This window comes from Nycticebus coucang, chromosome 22, assembly GCF_027406575.1.
Source record: "Nycticebus coucang isolate mNycCou1 chromosome 22, mNycCou1.pri, whole genome shotgun sequence".
NCBI classification, from domain to species: domain Eukaryota; kingdom Metazoa; phylum Chordata; class Mammalia; order Primates; family Lorisidae; genus Nycticebus; species Nycticebus coucang.
This window is the reverse complement of record NC_069801.1, coordinates 34,090,596-34,107,108: the sequence shown is the minus strand read 5'-3', so window position 1 is coordinate 34,107,108 and position 16,513 is coordinate 34,090,596. Positions and strand designations below refer to the sequence as shown.

The 16,513-nt window shown below is 40.7% G+C and overlaps 1 protein-coding gene across 5 annotated transcripts in view; it reads right to left on the bottom strand.

The window, feature by feature from the left end:
• The window catches only part of SMAP2 (small ArfGAP2), a 63,689-nt gene that overhangs the window by 27,377 nt on the left and 19,799 nt on the right, over positions 1-16,513 (bottom strand). The window contains exon 1 of one of the 5 annotated variants that reach the window (XM_053576257.1): positions 1,738-1,838. The exons of the other annotated variants lie outside the window; for them this stretch is intronic. The gene's annotated coding sequence lies outside the window, so the exon portion shown is untranslated. Of the gene's footprint in view, positions 1-1,737; positions 1,839-16,513 lie in introns of those variants that run through there. 5 annotated transcript variants of the gene reach the window in all.

Sequence of the window (16,513 nt, the reverse complement as noted above, 5' to 3'; positions counted from 1 at the left end):
TATGCCGGAGGTGGCGGGTTCAAACCCAGCCCCGGCCAAAAAAAAAAAAACACAAAAAAGAGGGAGTGAGGAAAAACATTACAGTAAAGAGAATAGAAAAGAAAAAAAAAAACTATGAACAAATTCCTATGCACACTGCACATATCTTATTTTGAAGTATAAAAAACAAAATGGGAACAAATATAATCACACCGTCTCATGTAGCCCACGGGCCGCATTTTGAGGACCCCTGCTTAGATTCTAGAGTCTACAACTCTTAAGACAGTTAAGATGTGTTTGCTAATAAAATCAGCATTCCTCAGAAGTAAACTGTGGTATCTTCTCTTAGGAAGGCAGTTAAAAAATTTTGTTAAATAAATAAGGTTAGCTGTGGAATGTTATGCAGTTTGCTCCCTGGCCCTAAGGTCAGAGAGGGCAATTCCCAATTACCCAAACCACTGTCAACAGCTGTGGAATCTCTCCAGCTTCCACTACAGAGTACTTAACAAGTCTTTCTGTCTCTGAGGAACACAAGACTAAAACTTAGAGTAACCCTGGAGCCACTGACAAGGACCCAGTATAGAAATATAGGTGATATTTTCAGGATAAGCTAAAGGATGTCTCTCTTCATTCCCCAACCCTCCACACTGCCCCCACCTGACACCCCTACTACAAACTTTCCCCTGTGTGATAGTGATAGTTCTATCTTAGACATCCAGTCTCTTTTAGTTTTGAGCCACTGGAATTATTATTGAATAACTGTATGCTCCATAAAAGATCCTAAAATGGAAGAGAAAAAAATGCAAGGGGCAAAAGTTACTTATGTGGCTGAAAGTGTGCAGAAATGGTGTAGTTGTTAAAAATACAATCTTCGTAGCTAGAAAAGACTTAGGTTTGAATGCACCTCCATCAATGATTACCTCTGTGACCTTCAGAGAGTTACTTATACTCACTAAGCTTCAGTTTCCTCATCTATAAAAATATGTACAATAATATCCATGTCACGGTGCTTAGAATAGAGAGAGACAACAATAAATGAGAGCTACATAAAAGAACATGCAAGAGAAGGCGGTTTCTAGGACCCATTTCCCATTCATCATCATCAGGGCCCGCCACCTCATTCACATGTATAAACCAACACTTTATGCAACACCACAGAGTATTTCTTTTTAGAAAGAAATGAGTTGTGGGCTTGGCACCTGTGGCTCAAGCGGCTAAAGCACCAGCTACATACACCTGAGCTGGAGGGTTCGAATCCAGCCCAGGCTCGCCAAACAACAATGACGGCTGCAACTAAAAAAATAGCCGGGCGTTGTGGCAGGCACCTGTAGTCCCAGCTACTTGGGAGGCGGAAGCCCGAGAATCGCTTGAGCCCAGGAGTTGGCGGTTGCTGGGTGAGACAGAGCCTCAAGCTGTCACCCTGGGTAGAGTGCTGTGGCATCACATGTGGCCACGGCACTCTACCCAGTGACAGCTTGAGGTTCTGTCTCAAAAAAAAAGAAAGAAAAGAAATGAGTTCTGGTCCTAAAATATAAGAACCAAAACTAACTGAATATGAGAAAGAAGAAATTTACCCTAGACCCGATTTCAAAGTCTTTTAGAAAACACGGAATTTTAAGCAGCTTCCTTTATCACTCTCAAAATACTTCCATACACCCCCACCCTGCCCTGGTAACCATACATGCCTCTGGTACACACGCAGAGAAAGAAGGCCCAAAGGTATCAACCTGAGTGGTGAAGGCCTGGATTTCACAGTACCTGGTTATTTCTGTTACGAGGCCAGCCTTCTTAAATCTGGCATACTTGCAAAGATAAACCAACTATCTTGCTTTTAATGGCCTCCAGCTCCTTCTATGTAGCTGTGGAAGTGAAAGAAGAGGATGTCCATGACTATTGGTGGTTACCAGAAGCTGAGAAGGGCGGGCAGTTGGGGGAATGAAGTGAAGTTAATTACTGGGTACAAAAATATAGCAAGATAGAAGGAGTAAGACCTACTTTTCAATAAATCAATAAGATGACTATAGTAAGCAATAATCTATTGCATATTTCAAAAGAGATACTTAAAGTTTTCCTCCATTTTCTCATCTTGCTAAGAGAGTAATTCAATGTTCCCAGCATAAAGAAAAGATAAATGTGTGAGGTGATGGACATCCCAATTATCCTGATTTGATCTCATTACACTTTATGTGAATGTATCAAAATATCACATGCACCTGCCAAAAACATATACATTAATTATATTTCAGTAAGAAAAAAGATAAACCAATTATTCAATATATACTTGTCATAGCAATCAAGAAGAAAATATGAAAGATATCATTTTGAAGCTGAAAATGGAATAAGACACTGAGAGACAATATTCCCAACAATTGTGAAAGTAAAGAGGATAAACAAGTGGTATAAACTGGTAATGATTAACACTACACTAGAACAAGGTCACAGCTAAGTGAACATATTCAACGGGAGCCTAAGGTCAGGCTCAGGCAGCATTAAGCAATGCTAAAAAAAAAAAAATTTTTTTTTTTTTTTGAGACAGAATCTCACTTTGTCACCGTTGGTAAAGTGCTGTGACGTCACAGTTCACAGCAACCTCCAGCTCTTGTGCTCAAGTCGTTCTCTTGCCTCAGCTTCCCAAGTAGCTGGGACTACAGGCACCTGCCACAACACCCAGCCATTTTTAGAAATAGGGTCTTGCTCTTGCTCAGGCTGGTCTCGAACCCATGAGCTCAGGCAATCCACCTGCCTTGACCTCCCAGATTGCTAGGATTCTAGGCATGAGCCACAGTGCCCGGCCCTAAGCAATGTTAAAATTAACATATGATCGCTCTGCAATAAGGAATCAGTGAAAATGAAGATACAGATTTGGTTGACCAGTCAAGAAATCAATCATTGGATATCAGCCCAGTATCAGGGAAACCTGAGTTTACATTGACCTGTTGCATGTGTTTCAGAAAAGTCTCTTTAGGGCTTATATCTTCATTTGTTAAATGGAAAAACAAATAATTAATATCCATTTTATATGCAACTTCTGGACAGCTTCTCCATAGTGAGTAACTACTGCTGCCCAGTGGCAAAATGCCCTTGCTGAAACTTCCCCCTTCCAAAGCTGCCAAGATTGGAAGGTTTCTGGGATTGAGAACTCAGCAGAGCAAAGAGATTAGAATGACAGAGCTTTAAGCTACTATTATGATACTTACAGTGCTGATTTCTAATGTATAGTGTTCCAAACAAGTGTTGAGGAAAAAAATGTTGATAAATTGATGGTTACTCATATTTAGACTTGCTAGGATTATGGGGTTGTTGAAAAGTTCAACAGGCAAAGAAAGCCCTGTTGAATCTACCTTGGAAGCTTTTCTGGAATCTACACATTTCAGACCTTCTCATCTCTAGTCTACAAGCACTAGTCTTACTTACTGAGAACTTATGTGCCACACGCTCTATGTTAAGCACAGGAAATACAAAGGCAGAAGACAATAAGGATTCCTTGACTGAAATGGCTCACAGACTTAACAACTAGTGGGTCTCCAGACTCCCATCAGAATAACCTTTCTAAAACACAAGTCTGTACAGATCAGACCTCTGAATGTGAACCTTCCATGCAGTTTCAGACAAAGAGGTAAACTGGTAAAATTCTGAATAGCATATTCCAAGCAGAGCTCTCAATGTCTTGCCACAAAATCTGCTCTTTTTCTATTGTTCATCTAGCTAACTACACCTCCATCCATTCAATTGAGTCAGACAGAAATGTATGTGTTATCTTTGAAATCTCTCTCCCTCAACTCCCACATCCCCAGGATCAAGCACAAAGAGGTCTGTCAAACGAGTACCTCTTCTCTCCATCTAATATAATTTCTCTAAGCTAGAGTCACCAAAATTTTTTGGACCAGCACAATAACCTTCTGAGGTCTCTCTACATTTTTACTTCCCCATTCTCTTTTGCCCCAAGCCCAAACCAAAACCATTCTCCACAAAACAGCCAACTTGAACTTTTTTTTTTGCAGTTTTTGGCCAAGGCTGGGTTTGAACCTGCCACCTCCGGTATATGGGGCCGATGCCCTACTCCTTTGAGCCACGGGCGCCGCCCCCAACTTGCCCCAACTTGAACTCTTAAAGAAGCAAGTCAACTTGTCATTCTGCTGCTTAACATTCTTCTATGGAAAGCTTCCTTCTATTACTGTTGTACTAATGAACAAAATACTTAAGATGGTCTCCAAGATCTCAAATGTCTAGCCCACACTGACTTCCCTAGCCTCCCAAGTCTGTAACACCAGTCTTCTTTCATTTCCTCAGGCACTGACATGTTCCTCCTTTAGGGCTTTTGGCCTTTGTGCACACTGTCCCACTACCTAAAGAGCTTTCCCCAATTGCCACCTGCTATTTGTAGCCTGGCCAACTCCTATATATCATGAGGGTCTCAGCTGAGATGTTTCTTCCTCAAACAAGCCTTTCCTTGGGCCCCCAATCTAATCCAAACTGTAATTTATCTTCCACCCTTCCTTTTGGGTTTTCCATTTTATTATAGAAAATTTCAAACACACAAAAGTGCAGTAAAATTAACCACTAGCTTCTGCAATTATCAACCTAGTCAATTTTGCTTCAGCTATATTTCCACCTACCATCCCTCACCCCAGCCTAGGATTATTTTGGGCAAATTCAAAATTATCATACCATTTCATCTGCATATATAATTCACCATATAGCTCTAAAAGATAAGGATTTTTTAAAGGTTATAAACTTTCATGTACTCTTTACTTTTTCTATTTTGTATACCATTTTTGTTATTATATGTCTATTTTTATGATTGTTTAACATTTCTTTCCCAATAAACTATAAGTGCCACAAGAACTGACATGAGATGTGACATTTGCTGTCACGTTCTTTGGGCATAGCACAGTTCCTTGCACATAGCAGGGAGGCAAAATGTGTTTAAAAATTAATTACAACTAAGTATTTTGGGTATGGTGGTACATGGCTATAGTCCCAGCTACTTAGAAGGCTGAAGTGGAAGGAACACTCAAGCCCAGGACTTTGAGGCCACCCTGGGCAATATAGTGAGACCCCTTTTCAAAAACAAAAACTTAAGAAAACTCTTGACCCCACATGTAAGAATTCATAAGGGAAACAACAGGTCTATTACATAAAGATATATGAGGTCTGACATTAAGTTCAATTAAGTTCATGAACTCATCCTAGAAAAAGTGCCACATGGCTCACCTGTAGCTCAAGTGGCTAGGGCACCAGCCACATACACCTGAGCTGGTGGGTTGAAATCTAGCCCAGGCCTGCCCAACACCAATGACAACTACAACCAAAAAAATAGTCCCATATACGAATAGTGGCAGGTTCGAACCCAGCCCTGGCCAAACTGCAACAAAAAAAATAGCCAGGTGTTGTGGCGGGCACCTGTAGTCCCAGCTACTCAGCAGGCTGAGGCAAGAGAATCACTTAAGCCCCAGAGTTTGAGGTTGCTGTGAGTTGTGACGCCACAGCACTCTACCCAGGGTGACAGCTTGAGATTCTGTCTCAAAAAAAAAAAGAGGGAGAAGAATTACTCTCTTAGAAAAGAAAAAAAAAAAAAAAACTAGCCAGGCATTGTGGTGGGCACCTGTATTCCCAGCTACTCAGAAGGCTAAGGCAAGAGGATTGCTTGATCCCAAGAATTTGAGTTGCTGTGAGCTATGATGACATAGCACTCTATCAAGGGCAACAAAGTGAGACAAGTGTAACAAGAAATTTAAGAATGTTTGTTCATTGCTCTAATTCAAGCTCCAACATTTTTATGAATGGCACACAAAACCACTCAACAACAATAATGAACACCACTCTGCAAGATGCTGCCACACATCAACATGAACAGCCATGAGACACTGACAGACCCAGGTTATGAAACTTCACCGAGTTGTTTGTATACTGAGTATTGCCAACATAGCACACGGTGGCAAGTTCATGAACTTAACTGTCAGATCTTGTATATTTCAAATGTTCATTACTACATCATTATAAAATTTAGTAACATTGGGGGCAGCACCTGTGGCTAGTGAGTAGGGTGCCAGCCCCATATACTGATGGTGGCAGATTCAAACCCCGCCCTGGTCAAACTGCAAGAAAAAAATAACCAGGCGTTTTGGCGGGTGCCTGTAGTCCCAGCTACTCGGGAGGCTGAGGCAAGAGAATCACCTAAGCCCAAAGAGTTGGAGGTTGCTGTGAGCTATGATGCCACAGCATTCTACCGAGGGCAATAAAGTGAGACTCTGTCTCCTAAAAAAAAAAAAAAACAAATTAGAAACATCAATAGATTACATAAAGTAATTAAGGTATCATAAAATGGGGAAAAGTATTATAGCTCTTTATTTGGTATAGAAATAGCTCCATGCCTCCTGAGCCAGAGTGAGACCCTGCCTCTAAAAATAGCCAGGTGTTGTGGTGGGCGCCTGTAGTCCCAGTTACTTGGGAGGCTGAGGCAAGAGAATTGCTTAAGAGTTCAAAGCAGCTGTGAGCTGTGATGCCACAGCACTCTACCTCTAAAAAGAAATAACTCCATGATATATTAATTTTTAAAATCCAGTATAAAACTGAATACATGTTATAATTCTATTTTTGTTTAAAAATGTATATGTGTATATGTATACACTGAAAAAAGTCAAAAAGTATATAAAATATTAAAAGCTATTGTCTCTAAATAACGGGGTTGTCAAATAACTGTTTTGTTCTCTAGATTTTTATATACTCTCTGAATTGTTTGCAATGAGCTTATATTAATATTGTAATGGGGAAAAAACAGTACAGATATCTTAAAAGCAATACAACACAGCCCTTCAAGTCTCCTTCCCAGCTGCAGGATAAGTTGAAACTCCTCAACACGACATAATAAAGCCTGTTAAGAGAGCCAGCGCTTTACACATGCTGAGCAAGTTATCATTCTGAAATATGCCACTCATGCCTCTTTTCTCAAACCATTCTTTCTACCCAGAAAGGCTTCCCCATTCCCAGCTTCACAAACATCAAATCAAGTCCAAAGTGACCTTTCTGTGCAGGCTTCAGTGGAATAAATCTTGACCTTCTTTCTCTACAGCTACAGTCCACTGTAAGCTTTGCTCTTCTAATACTTAACACCATGCTAGAGTCAGTTACTTACAAGTCTCACCCTAAATAGACTATGAGCTCTGGAAGATAAGGATCACATCCCTTTATCATTTAAAATCCCAAACACATAGCACAATGTTAGTAGATAGAAGATGATATACAATAAACATTTGGAATTCATCAATAAGCAACATAAAAATATATAATTTTTTGTATTCCGCAAAATGAAGGGAGAAGTTTCCAAATACCTTAAAAACTAAGCTATCACACAGAAAAGGGAGCAGGGTAATTTGGAGAGGTTTCAAAGGCAGAACAGGCACCAATGAGTCAAAGTTGATAGGGAAGAAATTTCTTTTTTTTTTTTTAATTTTAATTTTTTTTTTTTTGGTAGAGACAGTGTTTCAGTTTATCGCCCTCGGTAGAGTGCCTTGGCGTCACATGGCTCACAGCAACCTCCAACTCCTGGGCCTAGGCGATTCTCCTGCCTCAGCCTCCCGAGTAGCTGGGACTACAGGCGCCTGCCACAACGCCCGGCTATTTTTTTGCTGCAGTTTGGCTGGGGCCGGGTCTGAACTTGCCACCCTCGGTATATGGGGCCGGCGCCCCGCTCACTGAGCCACAGGCGCCGCCCATGGGAAGAAATTTCTAACACGTTTGTGTGAAAATAAATGCAGCTATTCCAAAATAGCTCAATTCCAGTGAATGCAGTGCTCAAACAGAGGCTGATCAAGTTCTAGTAGATGATTTATAAGTAATTTTTAGGTCCTTTCTGGCTTAATATTGAATGGTTCTGAAAACATACAATGAAACGATCAATTTATGAAGATGTTAAGTCTTGACCAACCTAAAACACTGAACAATATTTAGTACATGGAGCCTGGATAGGCAATGAATACTGGTCTAAATAAGATACACACATAAGGAAAAACCTAAATCAACAAATTCTGATTTTACCCGAGCCTGTCATTAACTGACACAAAATTTGGAAGTCGGCTCAGCGCCTGTAGCTCAGCGACTAGGGCGCCAGACACATACACCAGAGCTGGCAGGTTCAGACCCAGCCCAGGCCTGCCAAACAATGACAATTACAAAAAAAAAAAAAAAAAAAAAAGCTGGTGTTGTGGCAGGTGGCTGTAGTCCAAGCTACCTGGGAGGCTGAGGCAAGAGAATCACTTAAGCCCAAGAGTTTGAGGTTGCTGTGAGCTGCGATGCCACAGCATTCTACCTAGGCAAAATACTGAAACTCTGTCTCAAAAAAAAAATAGAAACATTATCTGGTGTTGTGGCGGGCATCTGTAGTCCCAGCTACTCAGGAGGCTGAAGCAGGAGGACTGTTTGAACCCAGGAGTTTGAGGTTGCTGTGAGCTATGATGATGCCATCCCACTTTACCCTACACCCAGGGCAACACAGTAAGACTTTGTTTCAAAAACAAAACTAAAAATTTTTGTAGAGAAGTCTTGCTCTGTTGCCCAGGTTGATTTGTAATTCCTGGCTTCAAGCAATTCTCTTGCCTCTGCCTCCCAAAGTGCTGGGATTACAGGTATGAGCCACCGTGCTCAACCACACCCGGCTAACATCCTGTTTTCCTCTGTATGAAGGAGAATGCATCTAGTTCCCTATTTCAAAATAACTTCTGTAAGTACAAACATTTTAAGGAACCACGAGACCAAACATTTTAAGGAACCACGAGACCAAAATAAAGGCTTACTCAATCAACCTCTGCTTTCAGAATACTTGCTCTGCAAGAGAAGTCCCTTTTCATCTGGACCATCTTGCAAGAATGTTTTCATTTGTCAAAAAGAGACATTGCACTTTCATACATATAAAAAAAGAGCAAAAGGTAAGCTTGTTAAACTGTCGAGACAAAACAAATTAAAACATTTCTGAGGCTGATTAAAGACTAAAGGTAAATACTACACCAAGGAAAATAATCTTAGAAATCATTGGGTCAAATCTCTCATTGAATGCAGGCAATCCTCTATGAGTGACTACTTGGCATATCCATTGCTAAGTCAATTATGTGCTATTTCTTTTTTTTCTTTCTTTCTTTTTTTTTTTTTTTTTTTGTAGAGACAGAGTCTCACTTTATCACCCTCAGTAGAGTGCCGTGGCATCACACAGCTCACAGCAACCTCCAACTCCTGGGCTTAGGCGATTCTCTTGCCTCAGCCTTCCGAGTAGCTGGGACTACAGGCACCTGCCACAACGCCCAGCTATTTTTGTTATTGTTGCTGTTTGGCTGGGGCCGGGTTGGAACCCTCCACCCTCTGTATATGGGGCCGGCGCCCTATGGACTGAGCCATAGGCGCCACCCAATTATGTGCTATTTCAAAAAGTACTCAGTTAAAAAAAAAAAAAGTAGTCAGCTCTCTTGTTAGGTGGCACTGATTATCAGAGAGCTCTTCCTTAGACTGAGTCCTATTAATCTGTCCTCTTACCACTTTAATTTTCTGGTGTGTTTTATTCCCTCTATGTTTATATATAATACCAAAGTATGCAATATAAAAATGGAGGTTTGGAGTAGCTACTCATATACTCAGCCAAACAGAATGTAAGTCAGCTGAGCCAAATTCATCCAGGAGATCACTGATAGAAAAGATGTACAATTAGACTGCCGTATCAGTGGCAGTGAAGCAAAGTACTATTATCTTTCTACCAGGTACCTAAAAGAAGGTTAGTAAAGTAGAATACTGCTGAATACTCACTGTTGAAATGATTAGTCCAGGAGTGGGGAGCCATTTCATATCTGAAGGCCTCATTAACTTAGCTGTAATCATATAAGGCAAGTTGGAAGGCCGAAGCAAGTGGATTGCCTGAGCTCACAGATTGGAGACCAGCCTGAGCAGAGCAAGACCCTGCCTCTAAAAATAGCCAGGTGTTGTGGTAAGCATCTATACCCCCAGGTATTTGGGAGGCTGAGGCAAGAGTATCGCTTGAGCCCAGGACTTTGAGGTTGCTGTGAACTACGATGCCACGGCACTCTATCGAAGGCTCAGCGCCCACAGCACAGTAGTTACCATACCAGCCGCATACGCTGAGGGTGGCAGTTTTGAACCCAGCTCGGGCCAGCTAAACAACTGCAACCAAAAAATAGCCAGGCATTATGGCAGGCACCTGTAGTCCCAGCTATTCAGGAGGCTAAGGCAAGAGAATCACTTAAGCCCAAGAGTTTGAGGTTGCTGTAAGCTATGACGCCACGGCATTCTACCCAGGGCGACATAGTGAGACTCTGTCCAAAAAAAAAAAGTACATTATTTTGAAAAAAATCTAACTACTATGTACTTAATAATTTCAAAAAATAAAAACTATTTGTTAATTTTAAAGTTAACCTTTTAATGACTTTGTTGTGTCTGCTTTTTGTTGGAAAGCATCTGAATGTTTGGTGGCAGCATGAAGGTCCACAGTTTCAGATGATCCTCTGGATGAATATCAGTCATCTGTGACCTTAAAGGCATCTGATTTGGGTTAGGTAGGAGAATGTAGATTTACAGAAATTAAGTGGTTGAAAAGCAAGAAAGCATTTTCTAGGCATGTTGCCAAAGGCATGGGTACTCTACCACGTTTTTCTGTGTTTCAATTGAATCTTTCTTAGTATCTGACAATGACTTTAAAATGTCATCTACTGAGAGCTCAATCATTTCCATCTGTATTTCTTTAGGTGCCTTGATGATATCAACTAGGTGAGGCTGAAATGCTAATTTGAGGGTGATGTCATGATTCTCAAAGTCAGTGAACCTTTCACTGTATTCTCCAGTTACCAGGTCTGTAAAAGCTGTGTATTCTTCAATGATTCATATATATCACCCTGCTCATCAATGACCTTTGCTAATTGGGGAAAAAGTTTATGTGAAATTTCCTCTTTCTCAAAAAGCTTAGAGTTCTGCTACCTATCATATATAGACTTAGTTTTATCTTGCAAAGAAATATTCAAGCTGTTTTGACTTGACATAATATCATACAGAAACACTACGTTCTGCTACATAAATTTTCTTTCAATAATTCACAATGCTGATTCTGTTCTTCACAAAATTTAACTATCTGTTCCTGCAGAGATAAAATTTTGACTAACACCAGCCCTTGCAATAGCCAATGTACTTAAGAATGATATGGCAAATCCAACCCACACTGAATACCTAAACTTTAGTGTGTTAGCAAACTCATGATTCCATGTTGCATTTGCCTGAACATAGTTAACAATGCTCACAGCTTGTTGTGAACTATCACTTAAAATAGTAGCTTTAGCACAGATTTTGCCATTGCAAGATACAATGAAAAGAAATGAGATCATCTGGATCTGTTAATAGTTTTATTTAATACCTGCAAGAAATAAACCCCACATGTTTTCCTGTCATAGAAGGTCCACTGTCTGTACATACACTCACTAAATTTACCAAATTCAGTCCAACTTCACATTTATCTTGAGAGTTGTTGAAGATATCTATTCGCCATGTTCTGTTCCCAAGAGTACTTAAAGCAAATAACTCTTTATACCAAAGAAAATCTTGTTATAAACCAAATGAAGTATAAAACCTGCACAGAACCAGTAGTATCAGTTGATTCATCCAAAGTGATTGAATAATACACATTTTCCTTTTGAAGTATTGCTTGAAGTTGTTCTGTTAAACTGAAGGCTAATTCATGCTGCATCAGCAGTTATGGTTTTCCTTTAAAGAGGCAGTTGTGGCCATCAGGGTGGTTCATGCCTGTAATCCTAGTACTCTGGGAGGCCTAGACGGGTGGATCACTTGAGCCCAGAGTATGACACCAGCCTAAGCAAGAGCGAGACCCCATCTCTACCAAAAAGTAAAACTAGCTGGGCAAGGTGGTGCATGCCCGTAGTCCCAGCTACTAGAGAGGCTGAGGCAAGAGGATTCCTCAAGCCCAGGAGTTTGAGGTTGCTATTAGCTATGATGCCTCAGCACTCTACTGTCTCTGCCTCAAAATAAATAAGACTCTGTCTCAAAAAAAAAAAAAAAAAGAGGTAGTTGTTTGTCCTTTGAAACCTTATCAGGGTCTAAGCATCCTACAACTTCAACAATGCATTCTTTCACAATTTCTGCATCACTGAATGGCTTCCCTTTTGTCCTGAGTATATAAGCTACTTCATAAATTGCTTCAGTGGCAATATTTCCAGGTTTTATTGCTACTTGAAAGCATTGTCTTTGCTAGGGCAGCGCCTGTGGCTCAGTGAGTAGGGTGCCGGCCCCATATACTGAAGGTGGCGGGTTCAAACCTGACCCCAGCCAAACCATAAGAAAAAAATAGCTGGGCATTGTGATGGGCGCCTATAGTCCCAGCTACTTGGGAGGCTGAGGCAAGAGAATCACCTAAGCCCAGGAGTTGGAGGTTGCTGTGAGCTGTGTGACACCACGGCACTCTACCGAGGGTGATAAAAAAATAAAAATAAAAAAGAATTGTCTTTGCTTCTGTTTTCATTTATTATTATTATTTTTAGAGACAGAGCCTCATTTTGTCACCCTCGGTAGAGTACTGTGGCGTCACAGCTCACAGAAACCTCTAGCTCTTGGGCTTAGGTGATTCTCTTGCCTCAGCCTCCCAAGTAGCTGGGGACTACAGGCGCCTGCCACAACACCGGGCTATTTTGTTGTTGTTGCAGTTTGGCCAGGGCCGGGTTTGAATTTGGTATATGGGGCCGGTGCCCTACTCACTGAGCACAGGCGCCGTCCTTCTGTTTTCATTTTTAATTTCTGCAATACAACCTTTCATACCTCTCCCCCTAATTTAAAATATTTGTGGTTCTTAGGAGTGTTAAATGCTGATGAGCACTGATTTCTTTAATGTTGATACTAAATAATACAAGCAAATCATCTTATCTTTAGCAGAAACAAAGTAATAACGCAATTCTCAATCCTCAAAAAAATCTGCTTTCTTCCTTCAGTGTTTTCTTAGTCTTCTTTTATACTTAAGCAGATAGAATTAAAAAATACCGTTGAGATGTGCAACTATTGACAAATTCCACTTCAAACAGAAACAATGCATTCTTGTCAGAAGCTGATAACAGACTGGCATACTTGTCCCCCTGAACTCTCACCAGCCTGCCTCATGTGGTAGTGGTGCCAGTCAGGCAGGGAAATTAGAACTAAATCACAAACGTAGCAGCCATCTATTTAGCCCTTATGGCTTACTAATGTTCTAATTGTGCCAGTCAATCTGGGAAGATTACTTCATGGAAACTTATTTTATTCTTTGGCATTTTAAATGTGTTCATTGAAAAAATAAGACAAAAAAGTAAAAGACAAACAAAAATCTATTGTTAAAAATAAAAGGATTTGTGCAGTAAAATTTGGATTCAGTCAAAAGGCCACACTTAAGGACCTAGAAAGCCACAGGTTCCCCACCCTTGGATTAGTCAATGTACATCTAAACCTATTTCAGCAGGTAACTTAAAATGGCTTTTCTCAAAAAAATAGTAAAGCCTGTAACACTAGGAAATCAACAAGAAAGGAGAAGGAGGTCTAGTAGAACAAAGGAAGGAGACATCCTTTATCTTTCTGGTGTTATTTAACCAGACTCAGCTATCTACAGAGCTAAAGATATTGATTTTCTAAACAGTTCGCTAACTAGCTGAGTGACTATAGGCAAGTCAATTCACTTCTCTGAAAATTAATTTCCTTAATTAGATTGGATTATCTCTAAAACCTATCTCTTCTAAAAGATAGTAACTGTGCCTCTAAAATTCATTAAACAACTCCAAAATAAATGATCAGGGAACAATTAACTTTCTGGACATTTAGATCCACATCAATCTTATTTCCCTGGTTTATTATTAGTAGGTAGGAATTTGCTGTATATTAGGCTGTAACGCTTCCTTTCCGTCTCTCCCAATATGGATGGTAACTAGTGCATACTTGAGTGATGTTTCTGGGATTAAATAACTATCGAATCAACCAACTTGTACCATTATTATTCAACTCTACTCCCCAGAAGACTACTGGAGGGAAAGGACAGGGTCCTAATTTGGACTTTTTATTGGCTCTGAAAAGGACATTCTGCCAGTGTATGTTTGATGGTATCATCTCCCCATTCAAGAACATGTAACTGGACACCCACCCCCCAGTGTCATCTGAACTTCAAATTCTAAGTATGGCTTAAATTCTCCCATGATTTGGGCCTCTTTAGAATCAATCTTTATTACTCTTCACTCTATACACCAACAATGGTATCACTTTCCCTTAAAACTGTGTGTACAGCAGGATATAACTACAAGATAGACTCTACCTAACAAATTCAAATATTATAACTTGGTTGTGTGTACCCTATATTAACCTGAAATTAAAAAAAATAAAAAAGGCTCAGCGCCTGTAGCTCAAGCAGCTAGGCCAGCAGCCACATACACTGGAGCTGGCGGGTTTGAATCCAGCCTGGCCTGCCAAACAATGACAACTACAACCAAAAAATAGCCGGGCATTGTGGCAGACGCCTGTAGTCCCAGCGACTTGGAAGGCTGAGGCCAGAGAATCCTTTAAGCCCAACAGTTTGAGGAGGTTGCTGTGAGCTGTGACACCCAGCACTCTACCCAGGGTGACAGCTTGAGACACTAACTCAAAAAAAAAAAAAAAACCAAACCTGTGTGTACAGACACCAGCTGTCATGTTCCTGCCACACAAAGAACAGAGCCCTCTTCCTGATCTGGGGACAGGATATGAAGGGCTTCTGACTGCCACAAAAATCAGTGTATAGGGGTGGCGCCTGTGGCTCAAAGGAGTAGGGCGCCAGCCCCATATGGCAGAGGTGGCATGTTCAAACCCAGCCCTGGCCAAAAACTGCAAAAAAAAAAAAAAAAAAAATCAGTGTATACATATATCAAAACATCACATTGTATACTATAAATATATACAACTTTCACTTGTTAATAACATCTTAATAAAAAAAATTTTAAGGTCTTTCCAGCTGGTCCTGAAGCAGCCATGCAATGCTCTTGGAGGGGCTGTCTGAAAGCTTCAGACAAAGCACAAGTCTTTTTGGGTTTCCCTGAGAGATTTCAGTATGTGCTGCTATGATTTCTTTTTCTTGTAGTTTATATGCATTTCATTTTTTTCTCTCTTTTTTTTATTAAGTCATAGCTGTGTACATTAATGCAATCGTAGGGTACAATGTGCTTGTTTTATATATAATTTGAAATATTTTCACCAAACAGGTTAACATAGCCTTCACGGGCTATGATTGTTTTTATAGTACAGAGCCAATATATTTTAGGGAGAGAAAAAGAGCTAGCCAAAAGATTTTCTGCCGGTGTTGAAGAATCTTGTAAAGTCAGTGAGACTGACTGACTACAAAGCCAGTGAAGCCCTCCAGTTGCTTCCAGTGGAGACCAGTCCTCTGATATAAACATCAAATGTGGCAAAACTTAATAAAAATCAGAGCAGGTCCACTTCTTTACTTGAAATAGTAGCCTTCCTTGAAAAAGAACAAAAGTGAGTCCTCTGAACTTTAAGGAGTGAAATGACGAAGGCTCACTTTCAGGGACACACACGGACATTTGAAAGGGCATCAAAATCCCTCCAATCCCTAGTGACTGGCACCCAAAACACCCTAAAAGCATTGCAGAAGAATGGAGAACAACTTCTAAGGGAAATAATGGATGGTGTGGTTGAAACATTTCTCTTCAGAAAAGACTAGAACTGCATTCCCAATAAACCTTTGGATGGAAGCAAAGAGTGCTAGAACTGAACAAAAAAACACTTGACAAAGCAAATAACGTGAATGTAGTACGTTAAGAGAGCCAGCTAAGGGCGGCGCCTGTGGCTCAGTGAGTAGGGCGCCGGCCCCATATACCGAGGGTGGCGGGTTCAAACCCAGCCCTGGCCAAACTGCAACAAAAAAATAGCTGGGCGTTGCAGCGGGCGCCTGTAGTCCCAGCTACTCGGGAGGCTGAGGCAGGAGAATCACATAAGCCCAAGAGTTAGAGGTTGCTGTGAGCCGTGTGACGCCACGGCACTCTACCCGAGGGCGGTACGGTGAGACTCTGTCTCTACAAAAAAAAAGAGAGCCAGCTAAAAACCTATGACTGAAACTGTGCTGGAGATGATAAATCTGCCTGCTCTCTTTAGAGCTAATTACATGGATAACAGTGACTTGGAATTGAAAAAAAGGTGAATCAGAAAATGAAGACCAACTAGACCAGTGGTTCTCAACCCTCCCAATACTGCAACTCTTTAATACAGTTCCTGTGGTATTAAACCTGCAACCCACAGGTTGAGAACCGCTGAACTAGACTACCCTCAGAAGTCAATCAGAAGAAACTCATTGACGCTGTTAACTGTTCCCTTAATAAGGCTTGAAGAACTTACACTTTCCTGATCAACTTAAGATCTATCACAAATAGTTTTATAGGGCCTATTCTCTATACCTGCAAAACATCCTTTTGTGAAAATCCTGGTTTGCCACTTTCTCCATGAAGCCTTTTCTCCCTCCCATTCTGACTCCACA